This window comes from Protopterus annectens, chromosome 2.part1 (genome assembly GCF_019279795.1).
Source record: "Protopterus annectens isolate FY-2018-M chromosome 2.part1, PAN1.0, whole genome shotgun sequence".
NCBI classification, from domain to species: Eukaryota; Metazoa; Chordata; order Ceratodontiformes; family Protopteridae; genus Protopterus; species Protopterus annectens.
The window spans coordinates 748,581,512-748,593,065 of NC_056729.1; the positions used below are offsets into that span (position 1 = coordinate 748,581,512).

Sequence of the window (11,554 nt, forward strand, 5' to 3'; positions counted from 1 at the left end):
GTAAGTGTTGTTCTGGGAAATTGGTAGTGCTTTTTTAGGCAATTATGTAAAATTTTAGGATTTGTGGCTTGCGTGCTGTAAAAACATCTAGCACTGAGTTCAGCGCTAAGAGTGGTCGCGTGTGTACGTATATTGGCCTGAAAGCACTGTGGGACTTAGCGTACAATGTGTAAGGTGTTTTCCAGATTTATTTTTCTGCTTTCGTTTGTTATTTTTGGAGTTGCTACTTAAAATAAGAAACGGGACACCAGTCGGAAGGATTATTCTTCCAGTTTACCATATGTAAACTGAATGTTTTTGAAGAAAAGAAGAAACTGGACACATGAACGTAATATAGGTAAAGTATGTATTGGTCATTTTCATACAGTAAATCGGAGACATGCGATTTAATTTATGTGCAGTACTAAGTAAGTTTCAAACAAAATAATGAAAGGTTGTTTAACAACTTTGTTAGAAGTACAAAGTTCTGCTTTGATTTTATGTACTGATGCTTGTAGTTTTACTGCAATGCCCGTTTTCATTTCTTTTTTTGTAAGTATGTGATACGACTCTAGAGACAGGGATTGTTTAGTTGATCTTGTACTGTTTTTCTGCATACAAAGCTTGAGAAGATGCAGATTGCTGTTATACTGAGTTCAGTGTAGAAAAGTTGAACTAAAGCTTTGACAACTTTTGATGGCACGAGAAAAGGAATGCATATAAAGCAGTATGGGGCAAGCTTAGCTGACATTACATGCTGACGGTAACATGGGAAACCTATTTTCAAGACTCATTTTGTCAGTGAATTTAATAGTAAACATTGTTAAACCTTACAAACATTACAGAAAATATGTTGTTGAAGTTTATAAGACTGTATTAGTGTTTTTCCATGTAAACCAAAGAAACTAGCATTACCGTGAAAATCTGGTTGCGATAATACGCAAGTACCAGAAAAAATTGGGGGGACATACCACAAAAGAAATGAGGCAGGCCTTATCAGTGTTCATCTACACATAACCAAACCACTCACTCGTGATCTTGGCCACACAGGACTATGAGATCACCATCTGTATGGTCACCTGCATCCAGTAGGTCACTCATCTCAGCAAGTCAGTATCAAGCTCACATGGTAGCATTTCCTCATGATCACTGGCACAATCATCCAGTCTATCTTGTGTATGACACGTGACCTACCCCAAATCAGGGTTGGCATGAAAAAGTGTGACAATTCATTAGCATGCATTTCAATAAATTAATGTCACCGGTAAAGTGAAAGGAAATGTAAATAAATAAATAAAATGAAGGGCCGAGGCAGGGAGGGAAACGCAGAAAGCAACATAGACCAGTATTAACAACACATTCATCAGCACGTACTTGATTTGAGTAATACTAATGCTTAAAACCACAGAAAAATAAAGTAAAGGTGAAGGGGCAAACTGCAGACTACAATGTAGAACATTATTAACCGCCTATTGAGCAGTACGATTTTGAACTAAGTAATGCTATTTCTTACAATTACAGGAAAGATTACTGTTATTAATACTATTATTTTTAGTAAAGGGTGTGAGGGAGCAGCACATTGAAATGTAGAACACTATTAAGAACCTACCACACAATGGGGAAATGATTACACAAGTAACAATAATCCTGCAATTAACTCTAGCACTGTTGCCATTTCACCCTCAGGTTGTTTTGGTCCAGGGCACACTTCTGGATGCAGTTTTCCTCTGGGTTGAAGTTGTCTTTCCTCTGTCTGGATCCCTGTTGCTACATTATGCATTCACTTGAAATAAAATACAAGAGTATTCCTAGTGAAATTTGAGTTACAGAAATGAAACCTACTCAATACCCCTGTAGCAAAGTACTGAAAGCATCATCCAATGTAAATAAATTACTGCATCTGTAATCCTAACTCCCAAGTCCAGAGGCAAACCATACTTGCAGCAACATAAAAAAAAACAGAGCCATTACACCTGGGTTCAGACAAAATCGTATCATCAACATGCGGAATGAGAACAGCAACTGTAATAATTTCAATTAAGTATCCTGACAGCAGATGACATTCACATTAATAAAGTAAAGCAGACTTCAAAACTGTTCCATGTGCTCTTAATCTATTCCACCAGTAGTACATAACATCAACAAATGAAATAAGAATTGTATGCATCTATCATTTCTAGCATCAGTATATACTGGTCATAACTAAGATCGACACAGAACAAAATATTCACTGGTCTTTTCCCTTACATTTCTTGAGGTCATTACACTGCCACATATGCACAGCTATTGAATAACACAAACACAACTCCTGTCATCACTGCTCATCAAGGACATCAATAAACATTACTTGCATTTAACACTCACTTCAAAAGTAAAATAAATTATCTTGAAATTAAAAGTATCCATTAAATTAAATTTGCACTGCTTGCCAATAATCTACAAGTGTAAAGCTGTTTTCAGCTTACTTTAAAAATGAGTATGGGTTGCCAACTGGCTCACTGACAGAACCCACACTGTAAAAGTTGCAGACTCCAAATCTGACTTCAAACCAGTGACAAGTGGGGTACCACAGGGTTCAGTCCTGGGACCTCTCCTGTTTGGTATCTACTTCTCTGAAGTACAGGCCAACACAGAAGGCCTCTGGCTAATGAAGTTCGCAGAGGACTGCAAACTAGGAACTACAGTCGAGTCCCCAAATGATGTTGGCACCCTACAGTGGGGCCTCACTGAGACAGACGCCTGGTGTCAGAGCCATGGCCTCAAGCTCAATGCCAAAAAGTGCACTGTTATCCCCTTTGGTAAAAACTCTGTACCCATGAACTACCACATAGGCAGCAGTCTTAACACCGAATGTGTGATGAGACCTTGGGACCCAGGTAGACAGTAGTCTCGCCTTTGATAATCACATTGCCACAGTAGTCAGGAAATCCTTCTACATGGCACACCTCATCACAAAAGGGTTCTCATCCAGGAAAAAAAAGAGAGGTCATTGTTCCCCTCTACTCGACACTCATTAGACCCATTATCGAGTACAATGCCCCTTTTGGAATGTACCTCACAAGACATCTGCAGCAGCTGGAAAGGCCACAGAAGTAGCTCACAAAGAGATTTACTGGCCTCAAACAGATGCCCTACACTGATAGTCTCAAAAAACTCAAGCTTTACTATAGCATATCGCTTACGCCAAGGTGATCTCTGCCTCAAGCTTTACTCTAGCATATCGCTTACGCCAAGGTGATCTCTGCCCAACATACAAAGCTATGTCAAACCCAGAGCTGTTCCAGCTTTACTCTGTAGCATATCGCTTACGCCAAGGTGATCTCTGCCTAACATATAAAGCTATGTCAAACCCAGAGCTGTTGGACATGCTACACCTAAAGAAATCCCAATCCCTCCAAGCTACATGCTCTGGGGACCTAAACCTTGTCACCACAATAAACAGGACTTGCTAAAGGGATAGATTCCTGTCCCAGACTTCCCATACTCTGGAACATGGCTACCCATGTATGTCAAGCAAAGTTCCTCATTAACATTCTTCAAGAAATATCCTGACGAGTGGATGGGAAATAGAAATACACCCCGGGGTTCACTTCTGTGGCTCTGCTCAACAGGGGCACAGGAAATTAACTTTCTTGGGTTGGGGTAAGCCAGGGAACTTTCTTGGTTAGGCTTACTTAGGCCCTTGGGCCGATAGCCTAGTACCTAACTATGAACCTATTCCTACAGAAATTCCACCAAGCTCGTCTAAGCATAGTTAAATAAGACAGCTTTAGTTACAGACGGAAATTCAGGTCCATTCACACTTTTTATGCAAAGGCATATGTGGTCTCACAGATAAAAATTGGATGGTTGTGGGCAAGCTGTGGTCAACAGCCCTGGCCATGGGCACAAGCAGTAGCACACAGTATATCTCCATGAAATCTTAATATCCCACAGCATTTAAATAGAAATCTTGACTAACTGAATATTTAAGCTGCCATTTACTGAAGCCTAATCCACAGTCATTCAGTGCAATATGCCACATCTCATCACTTCCTAGCCATCAGTTTAACTAGTACCATAAAATACCAATTATACATTAATTATGCATTTCACTTATAAAGCAGTAATTATCAAAGTACCACCTCAAGCACTACTTCATGCTGCCATAACTTAGTAATACATGATCATAATGACACTGAGGAATTCAGGACAAATCATTACTATGCTTAAGCAAATACACATTTAAGCACATGTGAAATTAACAGAATGATCACAGATATTAATTTTTATATCACAATAAGCTGTACATATGCATTACAAAAAAAACAAAACAAAAAAAAAAAACAGAAAATCTTCTGTGTGACTGCCTCTATACAATTAATAAACCAAACCTGACACTACTATCATTTCCATGGGTAATACCTGTATATATGGTTGCATGGCTTGGCTCCTGCAATGTCACACCTCAAAAGGGTATGGTTCCCCCACTTCTCTAAACCTCTGTCCTGCACACATCCTTTTCCCAGTTACTCCCAACCTAGTATCGACAACTTTCCCCTCCTACAGCAGCGTAACCTCTACAGTTAGTACTGGCCAATTTTGCATTAAGATATTCAAAATACTCAGATAAATACTGACTTAGTGACAGCCACTGCTCAAAAGACTCCGAGATCATTACTGTTTTTTTAGAAGTTAAAAGCTCTATTCCATTCATTAGCTCTCAGCAGTCTGACAGAGATCCCCCCAAATCACATCATGTGAGGATTTGTGTCATTAACAATCCTCCTTTTTGATTCCTAGGAAACCAAAATGTCTACCCAAACAGTTAATCACAGTAAAACGTTACTAAAATGCAGTCCAAAAAAGTTTTGTTACCCCCATATCTTTTGAACTCTTTAGGAAAAGACACTACTCCAGTCTTAAGTTACCTTCAATTTTCAAGCAATGCTACACGATCTTTTCCTATGCCACTCTTTTACACTAGAGTGATCATCATTGTTTCTCTGGAAAAGGTAAAACGGTTCCCTGTTTCACAACTAAATTACTCGGCAGCTACTGCTTGCTGACTCGTGGCTGGTGCGTGATTGCTTCCATAAGGGCACTGGATTGGACAGGATTGTTTTAGCTTCTATAAAACATTCTCCACCAGACTGAATAATACAGGGTCCTCAGGTCAGATAGATGCACTCTCCAGTAACAGTACCATGATGTGCTGAATTAACAATGGTACCATCAGGAAACTTTTATAGTGGGCTGAAAAGCTGCTCACTTCAACTGGGTGTGCGCAGAGTAATCATGGTCACAAAGCACTCTAGAATTTCCCACCTTTACTACCTTACTTGTGGTTCAGAGGACTGACAAACCTATCTACCAAGGTTAAGGATTCAAAAACAGAACATTATTGGTTTCAGCATCCTGGAGCAGAAGTCTAGGAATAAATACCTAGTGCGCCCTTTCTACCTTTCTCTCATCAAGGATAAACCCAGTCCAGTAGACTATTTGTTTCCTCATATACTGAAGACAATCCAAGCCTTCACATTCAGGAATTGTAGGTTCTTCCTGCACCTCCATGTCCTCAAAGTCCACCAGTCCCATCTTCATTTGCTAAAGCTGAGCCTTGATTAATCTTCCACAGTGTTTTAAAATATCTGACCTCTGAATCTATGAAGACCAAGGTGGCTTGAATGAGAGGAAAGGATCTGTTCCATATTGGAGAGTTTCCTCTACTGAGGATGTAATTTCTTTTGAATTTCCTGCATATTCTATTAACTGGCCATCCATTGATGCACCTGACACAGAACTCCATGAAGAAAGTGAAAACTTCAGAAAAGTCTCCTTCATTGTGGAAGGCGCTACTGACGATACAATATTTATTTTCTTTTTGGGTGCCCTCTTCCTCATCAGCGATTCAATTGTTCAACACAGTGACAGCTCTCCATTATTTCTACATCCAAAAACTAATTATTCTAGCCTTATTACTTGGGGCAGAAGATGAACTCAGGACCACAGCACCTGCTTTGCCTTCTTGTCTCGATCTTTACCAGATGTCCACAACAACTAATAAACTTGCTACTAAAATTATAACCAATTACTACTTTGCTCTTCACATTAGCATATAACTTTACAAATTCTGATCAACTCTTAATTATTGCTGCTCAATACTTGCAGATCCAATAACTTGGCAGGAGACTCTCTGTTCTCCAATACTGTTGGAAAGCTCTGGAATCTTCTACCCTCTGAACTAGTATCTCTGTCTTCACTAACACTTTTTAAACAGAATCTAAAACTATTTCTCAAAACGCATTGGTTATGCCCCTGTACTAACCCTGACTAACTTTCTGCCTCTACACAAATGAATACGCTTCACCCTTATAGACTTATCCTTTAGGAACCAAATGACCATGTTATTGCAATTTAAATATATGTATATATGTAAATAGTAACACCTCTTGTACATTACACTTTACTGTTTGTGTCTTGCTCATGATGAGTACTGTACTAGTATTTTATTATTACCAGCGGTTTTAACTTGGATTGTTGCAACTTTCTTTTTTGTACTTTGCATGTGTCCTGGAGCTTTTCTCCCCGGGCCTCAATGGACATGTATCCAGTTAGACTAGCCAGGTCAACAAATGTAAAATAAATAAAATAAATTGCTATTTGGTTGTTCACACCAACATGTCACTTTACAAATCCTGACCAGTTACAATTACTGTACATTTTTTTTGCTGATTACATAAGAATGTTGATAAATCCTGGCTAACTGTTATAAATGTTTACTGATCACATCAACATGTCATTTGACAGATTTGATGCTACTTATTTCTGAAAACTACTCTTTTGTCTTAACACAGTCATCTAAGGTAATCAGTGCAAGTGTGTGCAATTCTAATTACACATAAGAAAATTATTCAAAAAATAAAACTAAACTACTCATCTTCCAACCCACCAAACATACTCAAAACAACTCTCACTTTAACATCACAGCAAAAGACAACACCACTATATACCCAGCTGAACACACCAAATTACTAGGAGTGGAAATAGACAAACTAAAATTTAACATTCACATATCCATGACCATAAAAAAGTCCACAAAAAACTAGGAGCGTTATACAGAAATAAGCAACTTCTCACCAAAGCAGCAAAGATTTCAACAGCAAATTCCCACCTTATCTCCACCCTACTTTATGCCTCTCCAATATATACCAACCTAAGGCAATGCGATCTAAACAAGCTAGAGACCTGCTACAACAAAATCGCCAAATTTGCCACAGGGGCATCCGACCGTAGTCACCACTGTCTCTCACTTGCTGAAGTGGGCTGGCTTGAACTCCCTCAGCTCCTTCAATGGTATCAACTCTCACTCGCCCACAAACTAGTAAACCATCCACTAAATGTCCCATCCCTCCAGAATCTACTCCAACCCTATCGCACCACCAGACCACCAAGATCCAGCAAAAAAAAAATCACTTGCAGATCACTAAAGCCAATAACTCTGCTGGTGAAGCACTATTCTCTTGCACCATAGCCAAATTATGGAACTCCCTCCCACCCACAATTACCTCCATACCATCATGCACCCACTTCAAATTTTACTAAAAACATGCTGGCTATGCCCTTGCAACTCCCACTCTCATATCACCCACCCCATCCAACCACTACCTTTCTTTCCACTCCACTAACTACCTTGATTATAGCAAGCTCAGATGCTCATAAGCCTAGTACTTATTATACAGCAGGAACTTCTTATTGTAACATTTAATGTCTGTTATGTACTTCACAGATAAAAATTCTAGTCGTCTACTGATGTACTATGTTCTTTCATCTGTAAATATGTTGTAAGCAATTGCTATGTAAATTGTTAATGGCTATGTAATCCAATGTAACTACTGTCTATTTTAACTGTGGAGCTTTACTCCCCGGGCCTCCGCTGAAAATGGACCTACGTCCAGTCGGACACTGCCGGTCAACAAATATAAATAAATAAATTATAGCCAGCACATTGAGGGTGAGATAAACCAACATAATCTTTTATTAAATAGAAAAGATTACATTGGTTCATCTCACCCTCGATGTGCTGGCTAGAACTTTTTTGAATGATTCATGGTTTTTCCCTGCACTGCCGTACTTGCAGGTTCATCTATTTGGCTTACATAAGAAAATAAAAAATAGTTCTGACAAGATTTCTGAATTTTTCTTCTTAGTCTTGATATGTTCTTCTGTGACAGTCAATATGCAATTCTGACAATGCAAAATATGAAATTAATGATAAATTATACTGCCAAAACTGATAAATCTGTCTTCATTTTATACACACATACAGGAAAACAAATAAAACAAAAGACAACTTGATAAAGCAGTTTGAGCTGAGGGTATCCAGCTAAAACACAGATGGATTGCATGACAGATCTGCCACAGGAAGGCAAAGAAGATTGGAGAATGGCTCTGAAGCTGAAGCAGTAACTCGACACGGTGTAAAGTGGAAAAGAGGGAGTCGATAATGATAAAGTACATATAAACACATACACACATTCTCTGTCAAAAAAACAGTGCCAGATGAAGAATGTATGGATAATTATGTATTCAGTATCATCAAACATACATTTCCCCCTTTCTCGTTACCATAGCTCTCAACTAAATTAGGAGAGATCCAAAAATAATCAGGGGCAGACTATTAAATCCAAGTACTACTACTGCGAGATGTTGATAGCGTAACATAATGTGAATTTGTATAGCAGTAATATACGTTTCCAGAAGTAAAAAAAAAATAGTGAAAGTCACCACCTTTTCTCCAAAAGTCGCCAACTTTAGGAAAGATTAAGGACAACAGCTAAAAATCCGAGTCAAAATCATGGACTTTTGAGAGGAATCCCACTTAACACAGCGCTCAACAAAACCGTTTGCATTCCGTTGGATACATATGAAACATACATTCACATCTGTACTCTGTGTACTTCAACGAGAAAATTTTTGTCTGAACATTCTTAAAACCTTTATGGCTGAAACGGCACAAAGGGGTCTAATGTATAGAGCTATACAAAACATACATACTTCTTAAAATGGCAAGTGGGTAATGAAAAGCACTACATGGTGTCTTAGTACAAAATATACACCTCTGGCTAAACCCTCAAAATTTTTACTTCCGAACACTTTAAAGAAAGGAGCAACGGATTAAGATAAAAGGTGAAATAACGAAAGTTGTACTCAATACATGGTCTTCTTACATAAACTCTAATGCTGTGGAAAAATCTTTCGACCCCATATACAGATTAAACGAATTTGGAAGAACGCAATCGAACCGCATTAAAGTACTGTTTCTAATGTTACTTCAGTAGAATAGGCATTATATAATCTTCGGCTCATCTACAAGAAGAGAACACAAAACCCTCACCTTATATCTTTATGACCTTTTAGAACCAATTTTGTTGTCTTTACCAACGAATATTCTGACATACTTGCCTAACTATTACGAGGAACTAAACTGACTTGGAAAACAGTATTGAATATATTCGGACATTGTTTAGTAGTGCATACTTCCTGTCGCAGAGGAAAACTAAAACAAATACGTACACTGACAAGGAAAGCTCTTCTGTTTTATGTGCCCTTGTTTCAATTTGCTGAAGAAAGACATTATGTAACTTCTGTATAACAGCTTATGCAGTTCAGACGGTTAAGACAAACTTGGTGGAAGACGTTTACTGTGATGCGAATGAATGGTAACTTAGGAAGCATTAACTTCCCCTTCCCAACATCCGAGGAAGACTTTAGTTTCTTCCTTTTCCTCCCTCTAGTGTTGTAAATCATTTACTGCATTGGTGTTATTTAAATACTGACTCACAAACCACTATCCAGAGGATGAGGTCAGCGTTTCATCTTTCTTTCTAGTTAATTGCCAAACACAATACCAGTCCAGCAGCTGCTCGTCTTTGGGGAGAGCTGGAGGGTCCTACAAAAAAAAAAAAAAAAATCAGGGATGACATGAAATTTCGAACAGAGGGCATCCCAGCCAGAAATGGACTCGGAGAGCTAAGTTATGAGACGCATTGGTGCTAAGTTTATCTCTCAATCTTCCATGTCTAGAATGTGAAATGCTACATCTTATAATGGGTAAAATGTGGAACACTTACTGATAATCGCAACTAGAAAGCTTGCAGTAACCCAACACAGTCTTGCCCCTGATAGGGTTACCACCTGTCCCACTTTGCGAGGTACAGTCCCTCTTTGGACAGTTGTGTCCTGGCAAAAAAAATTGTAAAAATGGCAAATGTCCTGAGATTTTAGGACAAAATTATTTCTTATATTTTATGTAATAGTTGCATAAAACAGTTATTCTGTATATGAAATACCTAAATGTTATAAGAAACGGAATAAGCTTTTATTTAGGCAAAAAAAGTTGTTCTGTCCTTTGTACTGGCTGTGGGTATGTGTCGGCCTGTAAAATCTGATGTTTGTACCAAAAATGTCCCACTTTGGCCATTTGAAAAGGTGGCAACCCTAGCCCCTGAGAAATTTGGGCATTCATTCAGAGGGGTACGTTAGTATTGAGGTAGCTAAGGGTTTAGTGGTGGGAGGGTGTATGTTAGGGAATATTTTACTTACTGTTAAGCTCTGTGCGTGAGAGACATTGAGGTCAGATGGGGTGAATTTCCAATTTTCTATCCAATGGTAAAGGTTTCATTTGAATAGTGTCAGGGATGGCCGCTGCTTCACATGGACAAGGAGCTATCCATAGCAAGGGGATCCTTTGAGACCCATATCAGTCTCTCCAGCATGTTCTATTTATGTTGCAATCTAAGTTCATATCCTTGGATCTAGTATTTTTGGTGCCCTTTGTTTTGCAGATGTGCAAAAGATCCATCAGAGCTGGATTAGAGGATGCCTAATGTACCAGGCATAGATCGCCTCTTGGTTACTAACCTATAACAGACTGAGTGCAGAGATAGGGCCTTAAGGCAAGTTATGTAGGACAAGGTATTTATACCCTGGATTCTTCTGGTGAGGAATCTTTGCGGGCATTCCAACTGCTACAAGTTCATAGGTTCATAGGTTTATACTAGGCTATCTGCCCTAAGGCATTTATAAGCCTAGCCCAAAGTTTTGTGGCTTACGCCACCCCTTATGTTAAAAAATACTGTGCCCATTAGTTTGTTGTGCCTCTGTCCAGCAGTGACACAGAGATGATTCCCGGGGTAAACCTACGATCTCCCATCCACCGGTCAAGATTTCTCTTGAACAGAGCCAGCGAGGTGCTCTGCCTCACATGGACTGGGATTCTATTCCACAGCATAGGGAGTCTCTGGGTGACAAATCTATCCCTCCAGCATGTCCTATTTATATCCGTGCTAAGCTTTAAGTCGCTTGCTCTAGTGGATCTGGTAGATTTGGATTTTTTGAGGTGGAGCATGTCCATTAATTCCGGGTTGGACATGGCCTTGTATGTCAGGCACAGGTCACCTCTGAGCAGGCGGTATGCGACTGAATAGAACTGGAGTTTCTTCAGTCTGGCAGCATATGACAGATTTTGGAGTCCCTTTATCCTTTTGGTGAGGAACTTTTGGGGTCTCTCCAATTGCTGCAGGTGTTGGGTGAG

General features: G+C 39.2%; 1 protein-coding gene across 2 annotated transcripts in view; it reads right to left on the reverse strand.

Moving 5' to 3' along the window:
* Positions 1-9,647, reverse strand: part of FRG1 (FSHD region gene 1) — a 466,841-nt gene extending 457,194 nt beyond the window's left edge. Inside the window, exon 1 of one of the 2 annotated variants that reach the window (XM_044062473.1) lies at positions 9,535-9,647. The gene's annotated coding sequence lies outside the window, so the exon portion shown is untranslated. Of the gene's footprint in view, positions 1-9,355; positions 9,499-9,534 lie in introns of those variants that run through there. The other variant, XM_044062472.1, reaches the window with a different exon arrangement.
* Positions 9,648-11,554: the final 1,907 nt, after the last annotated feature.